This window comes from Mauremys reevesii, linkage group 5, assembly GCF_016161935.1.
Source record: "Mauremys reevesii isolate NIE-2019 linkage group 5, ASM1616193v1, whole genome shotgun sequence".
Classification (NCBI taxonomy): Eukaryota; Metazoa; Chordata; order Testudines; family Geoemydidae; genus Mauremys; species Mauremys reevesii.
Window position 1 is genome coordinate 104,213,818 of NC_052627.1, and position 17,285 is coordinate 104,231,102.

The 17,285-nt window shown below is 42.0% G+C and overlaps 1 long non-coding RNA gene across 1 annotated transcript; it reads right to left on the reverse strand.

Moving 5' to 3' along the window:
- Nucleotides 1-3,246: 3,246 nt before the first annotated feature.
- On the reverse strand, nucleotides 3,247-16,986 carry LOC120407178. Its single transcript, XR_005599824.1, has 2 exons — nucleotides 16,859-16,986; nucleotides 3,247-3,642 (listed from the first exon to the last, which is right to left on the reverse strand). It is a non-coding gene; the product is annotated as an uncharacterized LOC120407178 (long non-coding RNA).
- Nucleotides 16,987-17,285: the final 299 nt, after the last annotated feature.

A 17,285-nucleotide genomic window follows, 5' to 3' on the forward strand; every position in this document is an offset into this window, starting at 1 on the left:
AAGTGTAATAGGCACAAAGAGGAAATGGTGACTGTTCTATAGGTTTTTGAAACATCTTTTACAATTTAACCAAGAATTCTATCCCTGCAATAGGATTGTTCAAAAATCTATAGAAAGGATTAGGTTGTCTAAAATGCCAGAATAATTTCTATGGATCCCTGTGAGGCTAATACTTAAATACCAGTTTTCAAGAATCAGGCAAAATCATCATCCTACTGACTTCATTAGTTCATTTCATTGCACCTCTCCCCATGGTAAAATGCACACACAGCCATATCAATAGGGAGAAGACATGTCCTAAGCATCAGGCTTGGAATTCCTTGAACCACTGTTTTTCATCCCACTACAATCAAATAAACTCTTCTTCATCCCAGTTTAGAAGATACACTGGGCCACATCAGGCGTGGGTGCAAATGGGTGCAATGCCACTGAAAGCAACAGAATTACCCCTGCGTACCCTGGGACTGAATTTGGCCCACTGAGCTCCATACAATGTATTATGGAGAGGGAAGTGCCTTTCAGAAGCATTCATGTCTGTTCAGCATGCCTCATGACACTTTTCATATAGGGGAGAGTCTTATCCCAAGTCCTCGGCCCAAACCTCCCACTATCTGCAGGACGGTAGCTGCCGTTTAATTCCGGTTTGTAAAAACACTTGGAGTACAATATAAAGGTAAGTTATTAATGACAACCAGAAAAAGAAAGAGCTTAACCCCACAATTTTGTCATATCCAAAAAGGGGTAAAATAAATCAGTTTAAAAAGCAGGGTGAGGCAGCCCCGTGGCAGCAACTGAGACATAAAAAGTGAAAGCATTTAACAATGAGGCTTATTGATCCTCTCGGTTCTGTGAAAGGCTCAAAGGAGTAAAGCACCAAAGGGAGCACATTTCAAGGCTCCCCTTCAATCAAATATATAGTTCTGCCATTATGCAGTGTGGCATCACCCACATCACTCAGCCAGGCAGCTGTGAGGATGAGAAGAAAACAAAAGCTTTCCAGATAGTTAAGTACCGTACTTTAATAGTTAAGGAGTCAGGGCAGGACATGCACCCTTTGCCTTGTTCTGTTTGAAGTAAGATCAGCTGGAGGCAGTGTCTGCTGAAAAGCAGCAGGAAATTAGAGTTAGTCTATACTAGAAGCGTTACAGAGATGCAGCTGCACTGATGCAGCTGCACCCCTGTAGCGCATCTGGTGAAGAGCATTATGCTGATGGGAGCGAGCTTTCCCGTCAGCATAATAAAACCACCTCTGCAAGAGACATTAGCTGTCCACGCTGGTGCTTAGGTCAGTGTAATTTACGTTGCTCAAGGGGGGTGGCTTAGTCACACCCAGCGATATAAGTTACACTGACAAAAGTGGTAGTGTGTACAAGCCCTTAGTGGGGCAAAGGACAAGGGAACAACTTGTGTTTCTCACCAAAAAATCTAAGTAGGAAGAGCAGAAGTTTCTATTTCAAGCCCAGGAATCCCTTCTCCTTTTCAGACTGTGCCCCAGCCTTGTGTTTTGTAGAACAGCACAGCCAAAGGCCACCAAACCATCACAAGGGGCACCTCCACCAGAAAAAGATTAAGAACCTTTGGGTTAATTCTCTTGACCTGGACCCAAACAAAATACTGTCCATGCCTCTGAAGAGTAGAAAGTCACCTCACCCTCTATATCTTGGGCTTAGTGTCCAGAAAGGTATCTGATGGCTCATAAGAAAATACATGAGTGAGTCAAATAGAACCAAAAATGGAAACATTTTAAGAGAAAATTTCCCCTGCCCTTTTGATCATTTGATGTTGTTGTGAACTGCCTCAGCCTGAAACTAGTTTTTTCACTCAAAAGGCCAATTGCACCATTTTCTTTTTTAAAAAATAAATAACTTTTTAAGAAGAAAGAGTGAAAAGGAGGGACAGCTCATTCGAAGTTCAACTGTGTGACCTGGGACAAGTCACTTCGATCATGCTTCTCAGATTCCCTACTTCTAAAATGGGAATAATACTCATGTTTGCAGAGCCCTGTGCGGATACAAATTTATATCCATGGGTGCAGATATCCACAGATAGAACTTGGTATCCGCAGAGCTGCAGGACTCTATCGGGAACCGCAGTGGTGAAAGGAGCAGTATGTGCAGCTGCTCCGGCATGGCTGTACCACCCTCACTCCTGTCTCCAGCTCCGTCCACTGGGGCGGGCACCCGGCTCACCAGCCAGGTGTCCTCGTTCACACTAGTGCAGTGGACAGGGCTGGAGGCAGAGCTGGGGGTGGTACAACCATGCTGGAGGAGCTGCCAGCACAGGGTGCTGGCTCCGGAGAGTGGCAGCCCCACATGCTGCTCCTTTCGCCGCTGTGGTGCCTGGTACAGCCCTGCAGCTCCGTGGACACCTATTTATATCAGCAGATATCCAGAGATATAAATTTGTGTCTGCGCAGAGCTCTGCATGTTTGCAATGTGTTTTGAGATTTTTAGATGAAAGATACTATACAGAGGGAGTTTTAGTAATATATATATTTAGCAGTACACCTTTGCATTTTCTAGGGTACCCATTTGCTTCAGGCAAATAAAGTTATTATTGTGCATTACACATTCTCATGAATGGAGAATCTGCTGTCAATGCTTAACATTTCAATGAGCTCAGTAATCAACTCAAAATCCTCCTGTGATATTGCTGTTTATGTAACTTTTCTCAAAGGTCTACTAGTCATTGAACCATTTAGCATACAAAAAAATGGTACCATTTTGGAAATACTCCAGCCGGTGACAACATTTGTCAGTTTTTGATTTGCTGAATCACACAGCACCCAAGTTTATTTCACAACTGGGATTCCTGAGGTGCCTATGCAGTCTAAACTATATTTTATATCTATAATGGGAATAGTATGTTCCTTAAAAACTGACATTATTTTAATTAGCAATGAGGTAGAACAAAGGAATCATTGGCACCAGAGGGGAGGTCAACAGTGGAATGCGAAAGGAGGGAGTTTCCAAAAAGGGATTAAAGGAGAGTAAGAATGTTTAGTTTACTGGAAGGAGGAGGTTGTTCTGTCTGTCTATGAAAGGTACTTATATGGACCCCATTACCATAGTATCTGAGTACTTCATTGTGATGAAATGCACGCCTGTAGTCAGACCCTACCACACTATTATAATAAACTTTTCAAATGATACCTCAAAAGGCATCTTTTGTACAAACTAACTTGTCAACAATATCATGGTGAAATGTATGTAGCAACATATGTAAAGTTATGAACATAACGGCAGCTTATGACTGAAATGTGTTTACCAAACAAGTCTGGGAAGTGGGTAAACCACTTTCTTGAAGACAAAAGACAAGCTGACACCTCTACCAGGTATCATAAAAACTAATTCGTAGTCACAAGTTAAGTGACCATTCTTCAAGGTACGATCCTGAGCAGCTCAGAAGTGACAACAGGGCTCCGGGAGTAAGGGTGAAGGAGTTGGGGGTGCAGGTGTGCTCTCTTTGATCCTTCTGGTCCAGGGTAGGAACCCAGGTGGAAACAGATGCATCCTGGAGGTGATGGTTCCTCAGGAGGTGAATGCCTGGGTGCGAGCATGGTGTCATCAGGAGGGCTTCGGCCTCCTTAACCATGGGATGCTGTTCCGGGAAGAAAGACTCCTAACCGGAGATGGGGTCCACCTGTCAAGGAAGGAAAAGCACATATTTGGATACACTCTGGTTAACCTAATGAGGAGGGCTTTAAACTAAGTTCGATGGAGTGGGTTGATTAGTTAGTTAGTTACATTAGTACCCATTATGCCCCTGGCATTTAGGGCAGCAATGAAGCTCCTCCATTCCTGTCTGTTTCTGGCAAGTCTTTCAGTGGTTCCTCAGCTGTGCCCCAGGTTTTTCAGCTTAGCTTCCACAGCTCTTTGCCATGTTGTTTTTGGGCAGCCTCATTTTCGCTTGCCTTCAGGTGTCCATCATATTGCTATTCTGGTGATGGAATCAGTTTCCATCAGAAGCACATGGCCAATCCATCTCCAACACCTCTGGTAATGATGGTGTTCATATCTTCTTGGCTGCACTGTGTGAACAAGTCCTGGTTTGAGATTGTTCTAGGCCAAAAGATACGGAGGATTTTTCTGAGGCAGGTTGTATGGAATTCAGACAGTATGGACATGTTGTACTTTGTCATTCTCTAGCATTCTGCACTGTAAAGTAGTGTTGAAAGTACGCTGCTCTGATAAATCTTAAGTTTGGTTTTGGTGTTGTATTTTGATGATTTCCAGACTATTTGAGCTCCTGAAGGTGTTCCTGGCTTTATTGATTCTGTTCCGGATGTCCTGGCTTGTTCCACCATCAGCTCATAGTGCTGCCCAAGTATGTGAATGTTTCTACATTAGTGAGAATATGATCCTTTTTCTGTACTGATGACGGTGAGGCAATATTAAAGGTCATGATATCTGTCATAGTGTGGTTGATTTTCAGTCCAATTTGCTAGCTGAATGTGTTCAGTTGGGTTGTTTTTTCTTGGATATGGTGTTGGGTATGTGATAGGTGAGCAATATCACCTGTGAAGTCCAGGTCTTCAAAGGATGAGAAGGGTATCCATTTAATGCCTCTTGGTATGTCTTCTGTTGTATGCTGTATTACCCAGTCGATGGCAATGTTGAAGAGGATTGCAGGCATGACAGATTTGATGGGGATGTGACGGGTTGCCCCCCTTTAAGGTGCCACCTGATGTACTGGGATACTACTGAGCCCGACTCTTCTGCCAGCCTGGGCCCCTTTTACCGTGTCTTGCTGAGCCAGGCTCTTAAGCCTCCTCTAGCACACACACAGGCATGGCCACACCCAGCTGCAAAAAGACACAGACACTGATATCAGCTCTGCGAAGACTCAGCTTAAGGGACTTTCCCCAGCACTCAAACGCCCACCTCCCTTGGAGTGCAGACCCAAAGGTATATTGTCTTGTGCGCTTTATAGAAAGATCTGCACAGCGCAAGCTCATAAAAATTCACCCGTTCCCTCAATGCGAAGAGAGATATGCATAGCTTCTTCCGCTGCCCACCCTCCCCAATATGGATTGCACAAACTGGGTTTAATAATAGGGCTGTCAAGCAATTAAAAATAAATCACAATTAATCACAATAATTAAACAATAATAGAATGCCATTTATTTAAATATTTTGGATATTTTCTACATTTTCAGATATTTTGATTTCAATTACAACAGAATACAAAATCTACAGTGCTCACTTTATGTTTATTTATTACAAATATTTGCACTATAAAAAAGAAATGTCAATTCACCTCATTGAAGTACTGTAGTGCAATCTCTTTATCATGAAAGTTGAACATACAAATATAGAATTATGTAAAAAAGAATAACTGCACTTAACAATAAAACAACGTAAAACTTCCTACAAGTCCACTCAGTCCTACCTCTTTTTCAGCCAATCACTCAGACAAACAAGCTTATTTACATTTGTGGTAGATAATGCAGCCCACTTCTTGTTTACAATGTCACCTGAAAGTGAAAACAGGCATTGGCATGTCACTGTTGTAGCCAGCGTAGCAAGATATTTACGTGCCAGATGTGCTAAATATTCATATGCCCCTTCATGCTTCGACCACCACTGCAAAGGACATACATTCATGCTGATGATGGATTCTGCTCAATAATGACCCAAAGTAGTGGGGGGCCGATGCATGTTCACTTTCATCATCTGATCTGAGTTAGATGCCACCAGTAAAAGGCTGATTTCCTTTTTTGGTGGTTCAGGTTCTGTAGTTTTTGCATCAGACTGTTGTTCTTTTAAGACTTCTGACAGCATGCTCCACACCTCACCCCTCTTAGATTTTGGAGGGCACTTTAGAGTCTTAAATCTTGGGTCTAGCTAGTGCTGTAGCTATTTTTAGAAATCTCAGATTGGTATGTTCTTTGCATTTTGTAAAATCTCTTGTGAAAGTATTCTTAAATTGAACAACATATGCTGGGTCATCATCAGAGACTGCCATAACGTGGAATATGTGGCAGAATGTGGCTAAAACCACGGACCAGGAGACATACCAAGCTAATGTGGATGTGATAGCGGCTTTATTGCAAAGAAGGTGCTGAATCATAGCCAATGTGGAGTTCCGTCTGGTTGAAATATCTTGTACAAGAGGTTTTTGTTTCTGTCCATTTGCAGCTTGTTGTATTCCTAGTTCTGTATTGTTAGCTGGACTGTGTTTGAAATGGCCCACACGTTTTCTACATTTTGCCAGCATGTTTTCAAAACCACCATCACTGAGCATTCCTGTAATGGATCGCTGCAGACTGTGAACAATGTACATCATGTGTTCAAAAGGCAAGCAACTGGCTGCTGCTACCATGTTACGTTCACTGTCAGTACTAATCATTGTTACCTTTTCTTGAATATTCCATTCTTTTGCAACATCCATGAAACGTTCTGCACATGCTTCAGCATAATGTCTCTCTTCAGTATGAGTTACTGTTACAGCAAACAACTGCGAGCATCAGTAAGGTGTGCCGTGACACCAAGATAGCTATGATTGTTCAAGAATGTCCAGTGATCATCAGTCAAAGCAACAGCCAGTGCATTTTTCAGATGCTCCAACTCTGTAGTCTTCTCATTGTCATATAGGTCATTTATTCATGATGCAATGGTTCCTCAGGAGGGAAAGGTGTATGATTGATTGGAAGATGCAATTTGAATATATTTCTTAGCCCTCTGTCATTTACAATGTTGAGTCCATAGCTATCCACTTTGCAATAGCATTGGTTAAGGTGGTGTACTTTCTTTGATCCAGGGGCTTGTAGCAATCCTGAAACTCTGTAATTGTACTCTGTTGCAGCTGGCTGGATTCATTTGCTGGTGGTGGGTTATCTGGAGCACAAGATCTGGAGGCAAAAGCATGCTTAGAAGATAGGTGGTACTGTAGACTTGAAGTGCTTCTATGGTATTGGAACTCAGCCTTGCAATAGCTACAGATAACAGTCTTTTTAGCCAAAGAACCATCTGGAAGTATTTTAAAGAAAATTCCCATTCAAAAGACCTGAACCATTGCTGCTTTGCTCCATTATCTTTTTCTGATATTTTATCACTCCAGGTCATGAAAGCACAGTAGAACTGTATCCATGTCTGCAATAATTCAATAAATTCTTCTATATGATCAATATATTCGTGTCCTGTTCAAAAGAGTCCTAGCCAAGGATATAGAAAGATTTTACCTCAGGATTAACATTCAGTAGGAGACTGATTTGTGCTGGAGGCTTTTTTTCGCCTGCTGCTGCTGGGTTAGCCTTTTGTATACTATTTTGTATGTGTACTTTAGAGGAGTGCTGGCTTCAAAGTTGACCTCTGGGCAGCACAGAGCTGGGGGGGGGGGGAAGGTATCAGCCTCAGTCGGGGGAGGGGCGCAGCTCAGGGGGGGTTCAGCCCCAGCTGCAGGCGGCACAAGACGAGGGGGCTCATCCCCAACTTCATGCAGCACAGAGCTCAGCAGGCACGGAGCTCGGGGTGTGCGTGTCAGTTCCCAAAATTGGGGTGGGGATGGGGTCAGTCCCATCCCCAGCTGCGGGTGGCATGGAGCTCGGGGTGGGGGCAGCCCCTGCTGTTGACGGTACAGGGCTGGGTGGGGGAAGACCCCAGCATGGGCAGTGCAGAGCTCAGGGCAGGGGCTTAGCCCCAGAGGGGGGGTCAGTCAGCCCCAAGAGGCATGCGGAGGGTGGCTGGAGCGAGCCCTAAAAGGTTGGGGGGCGCAGCTTGGGCGAGCCCCTGGCCGTCCTGTTTTTACTTTTAAAAAATATTTCTCTGTTGGAGCCGCTGTGAGAACCACATCTTTCTGTAGCCTCTTCTCTTTCCGCCCGCCCTCCGGTGGCAGCTTGCACTACCGCGCCTGACCTGGTGTAGGTTCTCTGGAGCAGCTGATGCTGCCCTGCTATGATTAATGCACGTTAAAAAAAAATTAACATGTTAATTGTGCTGTGCGTTAATCACATGTGTTAATGGTGGTTAATTGACAGCCCTATTTAATAATAAACAAAACAAATCTATTAACTATAAAAGGCAGTGATTTGAAGTGATTATAAGGGATAGCAAACAGAATAAAGCAGACTAATAAGCAAATAAAACAAAATACGCAGACTAAGCTTAAGATCTTTCGATGAAGTGGGCTGTAGCCCACGAAAGCTTATGCTCAAATAAATTTGTTAGTCTCTAAGGTGCCATAAGTACTCCTGTTCCTTTTTTTTGGTTTCAAGAAGTAATTATTTTAGGCAAGTTGCAGAGTTTCTATAGCTTAGAGTTCCAGTTATTTCTTCTTACAGACTGGACGCCTGTCTCAGTCTGGACTCTCCCTGGCCTTTCCCCTCAGGTTAGTTCCTTGTCCCTTCAAGTACTTTCAGCAGCACTTTCTTCTTGGGTAGGCAATGGAGAAGAGTCCAGATTAACCCCCTCCCCAGACATAAAAAGGATTTACCTAAGGTGGGAAACCTTTGTTTGATCCCCATACCCCTACAGAAGGAAAGTACCAGCAGTGTCCAAGGTGGTATTTTGTATCAGGTGACAGGACCACCTGACTTTGTAGTGTCACAGCTACCTCCCAGGACACCTCTCAGGAAGTTTCTTCCTAATGGCCCATCAAGGCTGTGGTGGCCGGTTGTGTGGTGGGTATCTCCCAAATACACACAGTTGTAATTATTGGAATTGGAAAAGGTTCAGAAAAAGGCAACAAAAATGAGTAAGGGTATGAAACAGCTGCCATATGAAGAGAGATTAATAAGACGGGGACTTTTCAGCTTGGAAAAAGAGATGACTAAGGGGGGATATAATAGAGGTCTATAAAATCATGACTGGTGTGGAGAAAGTAAATAAGGAAGTGTTATATACTCCTTCTCATAACACAAGAACTAGGGGTCCCCAAATGAAATTAATAGGCAGCAGGTTTAAAACAAACATAAGGAAGTATTTTTTCACACAACGCACAGTCAACCTGTGGAACTCCTTGGCATAGGATGTTGTGAAGGCCAAGACTATAACAGGGTTCAAAAAAGAACCATGGAGAATAGGTCCATCAATGGCTATTAGCCAGGATGGACAGGGATGGTGTCCGTAGCCTCTGTTTGCCAGAAACTAGGAATGGGTGACAGGGGATGAATCACTTGATGATTACCTATTCTGTTCATTCCATCTGGGGCACTTGGCATTGGCCACTGTCGGAAGACAGGATACTGGGCTAGATGGACCTTTGGTCTGACCCAGTCGGGCCATTCTTATGTAATTGTTACATAATCAATATTCCTAACTTTAGATACAGAAATGATATATGCATACAAACTGGATAATCATACTCAGTAAATCATAACCTTTCCAATGATTCTTTACAAGACCCATCTTGCATAAAATATATCTTAGGCTATATTCATATCATAACCATATTTCTATGAAGAATGTAGGGAGTAACGTCATAGGGGGCAGGTGACAAAAACCCACAGGTAAGTAAAAAACATGGAGACCTGGGAGAAGGATTGGAATCTGGGGGGAGCATAGGCCATTATAGCAGGGATAAGGGAGAAACAAGAACATAGGGGGGAAATCAAATCAGTATTTTAGATGTCTGTATATATAATATACAGTATTATATATAGTATATTAGATGTCTGTATTCTAAGAAAAAAGAAGAAGAAATGGTAGCTAAACATATCTAGGACATAATTGGCATCACAGAGACTTGGTGAGATAATACACATTACTGGAATATTGGTACAGAAGGGTACAGCTTGCTCAGGAAGGACAGGCAGGGAAAAAGGGAGGAGGTGTTGCCTTATATGTTAAAAATGTGTACACTTGGACTGAGGTTGAGATGGACAGAGGAGACGGACTTGTTGAAAGTCTCTAGGTAAGGATAAAAGGGGTAGAAAACAAGGGTGATGTCATGGCAGGGGTCTACTACAGACCACCTAACCAGGAAGAAGCAGTGGATGAGTCTTTTTTTAAACAACTAACAAAATTATCCAAAGCACAGGACTTGGTGGTGATAGGGGACTTCAACTACCCAGACATCTGTTGGGAAAATGATACAGCAGGGCACACATTATCCAACAAGTTCTTGGAATGTATTGGAGACAATTTTTTATTTTCAAAGGTGGAGAAAGCTACTCGGGGAGAGGTTGTTCTAGATTTGATTATAACAAATGGGGAGGAACTGGTTGCGAATTTGAAAGTGGACAGCAGCTTAGGTGAAAGTGATCATGAAATAGTAGAGTTCATGATTCTAAAGAATGGTAGGAGGGAAAACAGCACAATAAAGATAATGGATTTCAAGAAGGCAGACTTTAGCAAACTCAGGGAGCTGGTAGGTAAGATTCCCATGGGAAGCAAGTCTAAAGGGAAAAATAGTTCAAGAGATTTGTCAGTTTTTCAGAGAGACATTATTAAGGGCACAAGAGTAAACTATGCTACACATAGGAAAGATAGGAAGTATGGCTAGATGACCTCCTAAGCTCCCTTCCAACCCTGATATTCTATGATTCTATGAAAACATTCTACAAATACATTAGAAGCAAGAGGAAAACCAAGGACACGGTAGGCCTGTTACTCAATGAAGTGGGGAAAACAAGAATAGAAAATGTGGAAATGGCAGAAGTGCTAAATGACTGTGTTTCAGTTTTCACTGCAAAAGTTAGTAGTAATTGGGCATCTAACAGTGAATGCCACTGAAAATGAGGTAGGATCAGAAGCTAAAATAGGGAAAGAACAAGTTAAAAATTACTTAGACAAGTTAGATATCTTCAATTCACCAGGGCCTGAAGAAATACATCCTAGAATACTCGAGGAGATATCTGAGCCATTAGCGATTATCTTTGAAAAGTCATGAAAGACGGGAGAGATTCCAAAGGACTGGAAGAGGACAAATATAATGCAAATCTATAAAAACGGGAATAAGGACAACCTGGGGAATTACAGACCAGTCATCTTAACTTCTATATCCAGAAAGATAATGGAGCAAATAATTAAGTAATCAATTTGCAAACATTTAGAAGGTAATAAGGTGATAAGTAGCAGTCAGCATGGATCCATAATCGCTTTCTTTGTCAGGGTAACAAGCCTTGTGGATGGGGGAAGCGGTAGATGGGGTATATCTTGACTTTAGTAAGGCTTTTGATATAGTCTTGCATGACCTTCTCATAAACAAACTAGGGAAATACAACCTAGATGGAGTTATTATAAGGTGGGTGCATAATTGGTTGGAAAACCATTCCCACAAAGTAGTTAGTTATAAGTGGTACACAGTCAAGCTGGAAGGGCATATCGAGTGGGATTAGTACTGGATCCAATTCTGTTCAATATCTTCATCAATGATTTAGATAATGGCATAGAGAGTACACTTATAAAGTTTACGGATGATACCAAGCTGGGAGGCATTGCAAGTGCTTTGGAAGATAAGAATTAAAATTCAAAATGATCTGGACAAACTGGAGAAATGGTCTGAAATAAATAGGTTGAAATTCAATCAGGTCAAAAGCAAAGTACTCCACTTAGGAAGGAACAATCAGTTGCACACATACAAAATGGGAAATGACTGCCTAGGAAGGAGTACTGCAGAAAGGGATCATAGTGGATCACAAGCTAAATATGAGTCAACAGTGTAACATTGTGACAAAAAAAAAAAAACAACCTAAATAAAAAAAGCAAACATCATTCTGGGATGTATTAGCAGAAGTGTTAGCAAGACACGGGAAGTAATACTTCTGCTAAACTCAGCTCTGATTAAGCCTCCGCTAGAGTATTTTATCCAGTTCTGAGCACCACATTTCAGGAGAGATGTGGCCAAATCAGAGAAAGTCCAGAGAAGAGCAAAAAAAATTATTCACGGTCTAGAAAACATGCCCTATGAGGGAAGATTGAAAAAGTTGGGGTTATTTAAGCTGGAGAAGAAAAGACTGAAAGGGGAAATAACCTTTTATGTACTTGAAAACAGTTACAAGGAGGAGGGAAAAAATTGTTCTCTTTATCCTCTGAAGATAGGACAAGAAGCAATGGGCTTAAATTCAGCAAGGGCAGTTTAGGTTGGACATTAGGAAAAACTTCCTAACCGTCAGGGTGGTTAAGCACTGGAATAAATTGTCTAGGGAGGTTGTGGAATCTCCACCATTGGAGATTTTTAAGAGCAGGTTAGACAAATACCTGTCAGGAATGGTCTAGATAATGCTTAGTCCTGCCATAAGAGCAGGGGAGAGCACTAGATGACCTCTCAAGGTCCTTTCCAGTCTTATGATTCTATGATGATGAAAGGCAGGGCAGGGCAGGAACATATTGATTTGCATTTTAGTAAACATGTAACCAACTCCACCAGAGAGGTCCTTTGGGGCCATCTGCCTGTCCCAAGTCAGGGTAAAGGAGGAGGGTTGGGCGTGGGGCTAGCAACTCCACCCTGTAAAAATCAGCTTGCTACAGAAACGCCAACAATAGAGTTAACAGAGACTTTTAGCCTAGAAAAAGAAGGGTCTTCAACTCGAAGATGCATGACGCTGGGTGGTGAAAGCCGCGAGGAAGCCACTAAGCCGATCACCCTTCTTGTAGCCAGGAGGATTACCATCGGCACATGGAACGTGAGGACCATGTACGAGTCAGGAAAGACGGCGCAGGTTGCAGAAAAGAGGCCGCCCAAGAAATACCTGGCGACGCGACCTTCAGGTTGATAGCAAAAAAATGGGCTATACCTGGAACCAGCTAGAGCGAATGGCCCAGGATAGAAGACTATGGAGATCTGTTGTTGGCGGCCCATACCCCGGTTGGGGTGACGGGCATGAATGAATGAATGAATGAAACATGTAACCTCTTTCACTCATAACCATGCCTTCATCCTCAGAGCTGGAAGAAACTTTATGTAGAGGTAACCCTAGGGGAAAAAAAGCATACAAAGGGTAACTGGACTATAAAAGTGAGTGGCAGAAACACCCCAGGAACCTTCTCTTTCTCTCTCTGTCGCTCTTTCACCCGAGAAGACAAAGAAGCAGCCTTTGGATTTTGGGAGGGCTCTGACCTGAGAATTTGGTCAGCCCTGTTGCTGGGAATATTTACCTTGAACCAAATCTAATTTGTTTAAATTTAGTTACCAGGAAGCATTTTATCTTTATTTCTCTTGTAACCATTTCTGATTTTAATACTTATACTCACTTAAAACCTATTCCTTTATAGTTAAATAAACTTGTTTCATTCTTTAATCATAACTAAACCAGTGTTGTGTTTAAACTGAATTGTTTGGTAACTCCAATTAAAGTAGCAAACTGTTAAATACTGACCTGTCACAGGGGCAATGGACCTCTAATATCTAGACTGTCCAGGAGAGGGCTGGACAATGCAAAACATACATTTTGAGGGGAGATCTGTGACTGGGAGTGTGTTGGGGCCACTCTGCTAGTGGTAACCAAGAGTGGTGGAAGCCAGAGTGTGATTGGAGAGTGTTGGCAGGCTGCAGTTATACACAGACACTTGGGTATGATCTGCTTGCTGTTTAGCTGTTTGTGAGGGGCCAAGGCTGGGAGTAAGAACAGCAAAGCATTATGAGGCACCCAAGGTTGCAGGGCAGGTGATAGCAGCCCTCAGTGGTCCGGATTGCATGCCACAATGTCATAATCCCACTCTTTGAAGTATATATCCTTACAACATCCTTGTGAGGAAGGGAAATGTTATTTATATGCATTTTACAGATGGAGAACTGAGGCACAGAGGTTATGTCTACAGTGCAATTGGGAGCGATGCTCCCAGCCCAGGACAGACTCAGGCTACTGGAGTCATAGTATGAGCTAGTACATTAAAAATGGCAGTGTGGACATTGCGGATCCCGTGGAAACTCAGGCTAGCCACCAAGCTCAGACTCAGGGGGCAGGGTGGGCTTCAGAGCCCAAGCTTTCACCCCAGCCTCAGTGTCCACTCTGCTATATAGGAATAGAGAACAGTGTGGGAAAAAGCAGGAGTGGGAAAGAGAAAACAAAGGGATCAAGAAGGTGAGGAGACCAATGAAGTCAGTGGGTTCAGACAGTGAGTAAATAGACAATGAAATGAAAATGCTGGCAGCACTGAAGAGCTTGAATTTCATGCAGAATATAGGAAGCCAGTGCTCTTAAGAGACATGAGATATATGAGGAGTGGGCAATATGGTCTTATGGCAGGAGCAAAAGGATTCAAGTGCTGAATGGTGAGTAGACTGAGGGGGAAAGTCAGGGAACCTGGACCAAGAGGTTACAGGAATCCAGGTGAGAAAATAATGGCACAAACCAAATTTTGACAGTGGATGGAAATAAAGGGTTGGGGTTTTTTTTTTTTAAGTGCATGGAGAGGGAGAAGCAATAATACTTGGTGATAGCCTGGGTCTGAGTAAGAGAGAGGTCAAAGCAACCCTTGAGTGACATGAAAGGAAGGTGAGTATAAACTGCTCCCCAGAGGAATAAGCTTGTGCCTTTGGAAACATTGGACCGGATCCTACTCATTTACACCACTGTACAGCCGGGGTAACTTCACTGTCTGCAGAAAAGCTGCACTAGATTTACAATGGTGTAACTTTGGTCTAATGGGTATTTTGTTATAATCTCCATTTTAACCACATAATTTCTTTCCAAACATGAGCTATGTTAGTCCGTAGGCTTCTGTTATGTTAAAAAAAGAAAGAAAGAAAGAAAGAAAGAAAGAAAGCCAGACTGCAGTACAAAAGCAAAAAACCCCAAACCTTTGAGAAAATGTAGCTTCCTCAAGAAAGGAACATGATCCTATAGAGGCTCACTGGCACTATCTAGTGGTCAAAGAGAGAATTTACCTCAGCTATGCTAAAACCAAAATGTATCATTAAGGCCCCATATTCAGCACTGAAGAACATTTCTGACTATGAGCATGTACTTAAATCTCATTGACTTCGATGGGATCTTAAATATGTGCTTACATGCTTTATCAAATTGGAACCTAAGGCAGATTGTTTGTCATGACAAGTGTAATTTTCATTTTAAAAGGCTATCATGGGATACTAAAGTAATATTAAATTGTTTTTCCATAGGAAACTGAGAAGTTAAATAGCTATATTTTACTTTTACACTAAAATGGGTTAAAAATTACTTAATTCTATAATATATCTTAAAGAACCTAAGAGGTACATCTGGAAAAAAAAAACCAACATGAAATCTTGCTCAGTAAGGGTTGGTGAGGTTTCCAGACATCATGACGTTTTATGGAATAAAAAGAAAGGGTTACTTATTTTACAGTAATTACAGTGATTCTTTTAGAGGTGTTGTCCACATACATTCCACTGCTGTTGCGCTTGCCCTGTTCTGTTCTCAAGTTCAGATTACTTTGGCCAGCAGTATCCATTGGTGGAGGGGGCTCTATGTGCACCCAGAGTATCTATACATCTCCTACTGGACGGCATAAAGGACAGCGTGACCCCAACCATCCCTCAGTTCCTTCACCAATACAGAATCCAGGTCTTATAAGTCTCTGTAGTAGCAAGGAAGGAGGGCAGGTCATGGAATATATTACATAAGGACAACGCTGCTCAAAGAGCCACAGTTAGTATAAGGTAAATGTTTTGATCAGTCAAACAGTGTTTGGGGAGCTTGTGTTTGTGGAAAGTTTTAAAATCACAAGACTCCCCCAAAATCAAAGATCAAATCCAGTTCCCACATAGCTGTTTCCAACCCTCCTGGTTGTGAAAAATGCTTTCGAGACATGTACTGAGTGCAATCAACAGTATTGTCTTCCAGAATCTCCAGAAAGCCTGTAACGAGTGTTCTATAAGTCATCACACTGACGACATTACCTGTTTCATTGCTGACCTCAATAGTAGGTAGACTAAAGAAAGGTGTGGGAGTGAAGTCACTGGGAACAAGCAGGAATTGGGGGTTGCTGAAGAAAAGCAAGTACAGAGGGGAAAGAACAGGAGATTTACAAAGAAAGAGAAAACAGAAAATGGAGGATGAGGAAAGAAATAAAGGTCAGAAATATCAGTGTTTCCAAGTTGAGCGTATTTTCCCATTAAATGCAACAAGAGGTCTTGAATAATGATAACTAAAAGTTATTCACGTCAGTGGGATTATGGATTTGAGTTAATTCCTCACTTAGGAAGTATAGCAGCTGCTATTTTCATTTATAGATGGGTAAACTGAGAAACAGCAGTTAAGTGACTTATCCAAACTCACACAGCAAGCTGCTATCAAAGGCAGAAAGAGAATTCAAGCTTCAGGGCCAGGACCATGCAATCTTAGTATATGCACACTCAGCCTATGGATTTAAGATTCCAATTGTGAAAATTTGAACGATTTAGGCCAGGGGTCGGCAACCTTTCAGAAGTCGTGTGCCGAGTCTTCATTTATTCACTCTGATTTAAAGTTTCACGTGCCAGTAATACATTTTAACTTTTTTAGAAGGTCTCTTTCTATACGTCTATAATATATAACTAAACTATTGTTGTATGTAAAGTAAATAAGATTTTTTAAATGTTTAAGAAGCTTCATTTAAAATTAAATTAAAATGAAGAGCCCCCCGGACCGGTGGCCAGGACCAGGGCAGTGTGAGTGCCACTGAAAATCAGCTCGTATGCCGCCTTTGGCACATGTGCCATAGGTTGCCTACCCCTGATTTAGGCTTTAGGCTGTAAGTTTGTTTTTACCCACCAGTTATATTTTACACATATATACAGAATGTTTACAGTACTTTTTGAGAAGCTTCAAAGCAATCTTTCCCCCCTATCAAACGTGACCTCCATTTAGCAAACATGTTGTTGTGCAGAAGCCTATGGATGATCTTTGTTTACATCTGTGCCTGCGTAGTAGCATAATTGAGGTCAGTAAGACTGTAAACAGTTCTGGGAAAACTAGTAATCAATCATTAATAGAATGCAACAAGGGAAAGCTCACCTGATTTATTTTGGTGCAGAAGTACAGCCAAGTCATGAGGATTGCTTTTTTTTTTTGGCTTTTAAAATAAAAGTTGACAAGAGTACTCCTAACAAATCACATTAACCTTACCAACTTGAATAGTTCCATTGACATCAGTGAAATTATCTGCATGATGTCACAATGGGTCAAAGCCTTCTTGTCTCTTTGTATAGTCTGATCAATTGACTCATAGCAGTTGCCAGGTTCATTCCTGTTCAGAAGTTTAGGTTTGATTGTTTCAGCATATTGTAAAAATCTATGATTCTTTCTAAGTCTGCTGGATTCAATCCAAACTGCCTTGTTTCAAAGTAGTATGCAGTGTAGTTGTAGCACTGTTGGTCCCAGGATATTAGAAGACAAGGTGGGCGAGGTAATATATTTTACTGGATCAAGTTCTGTTGGTCCA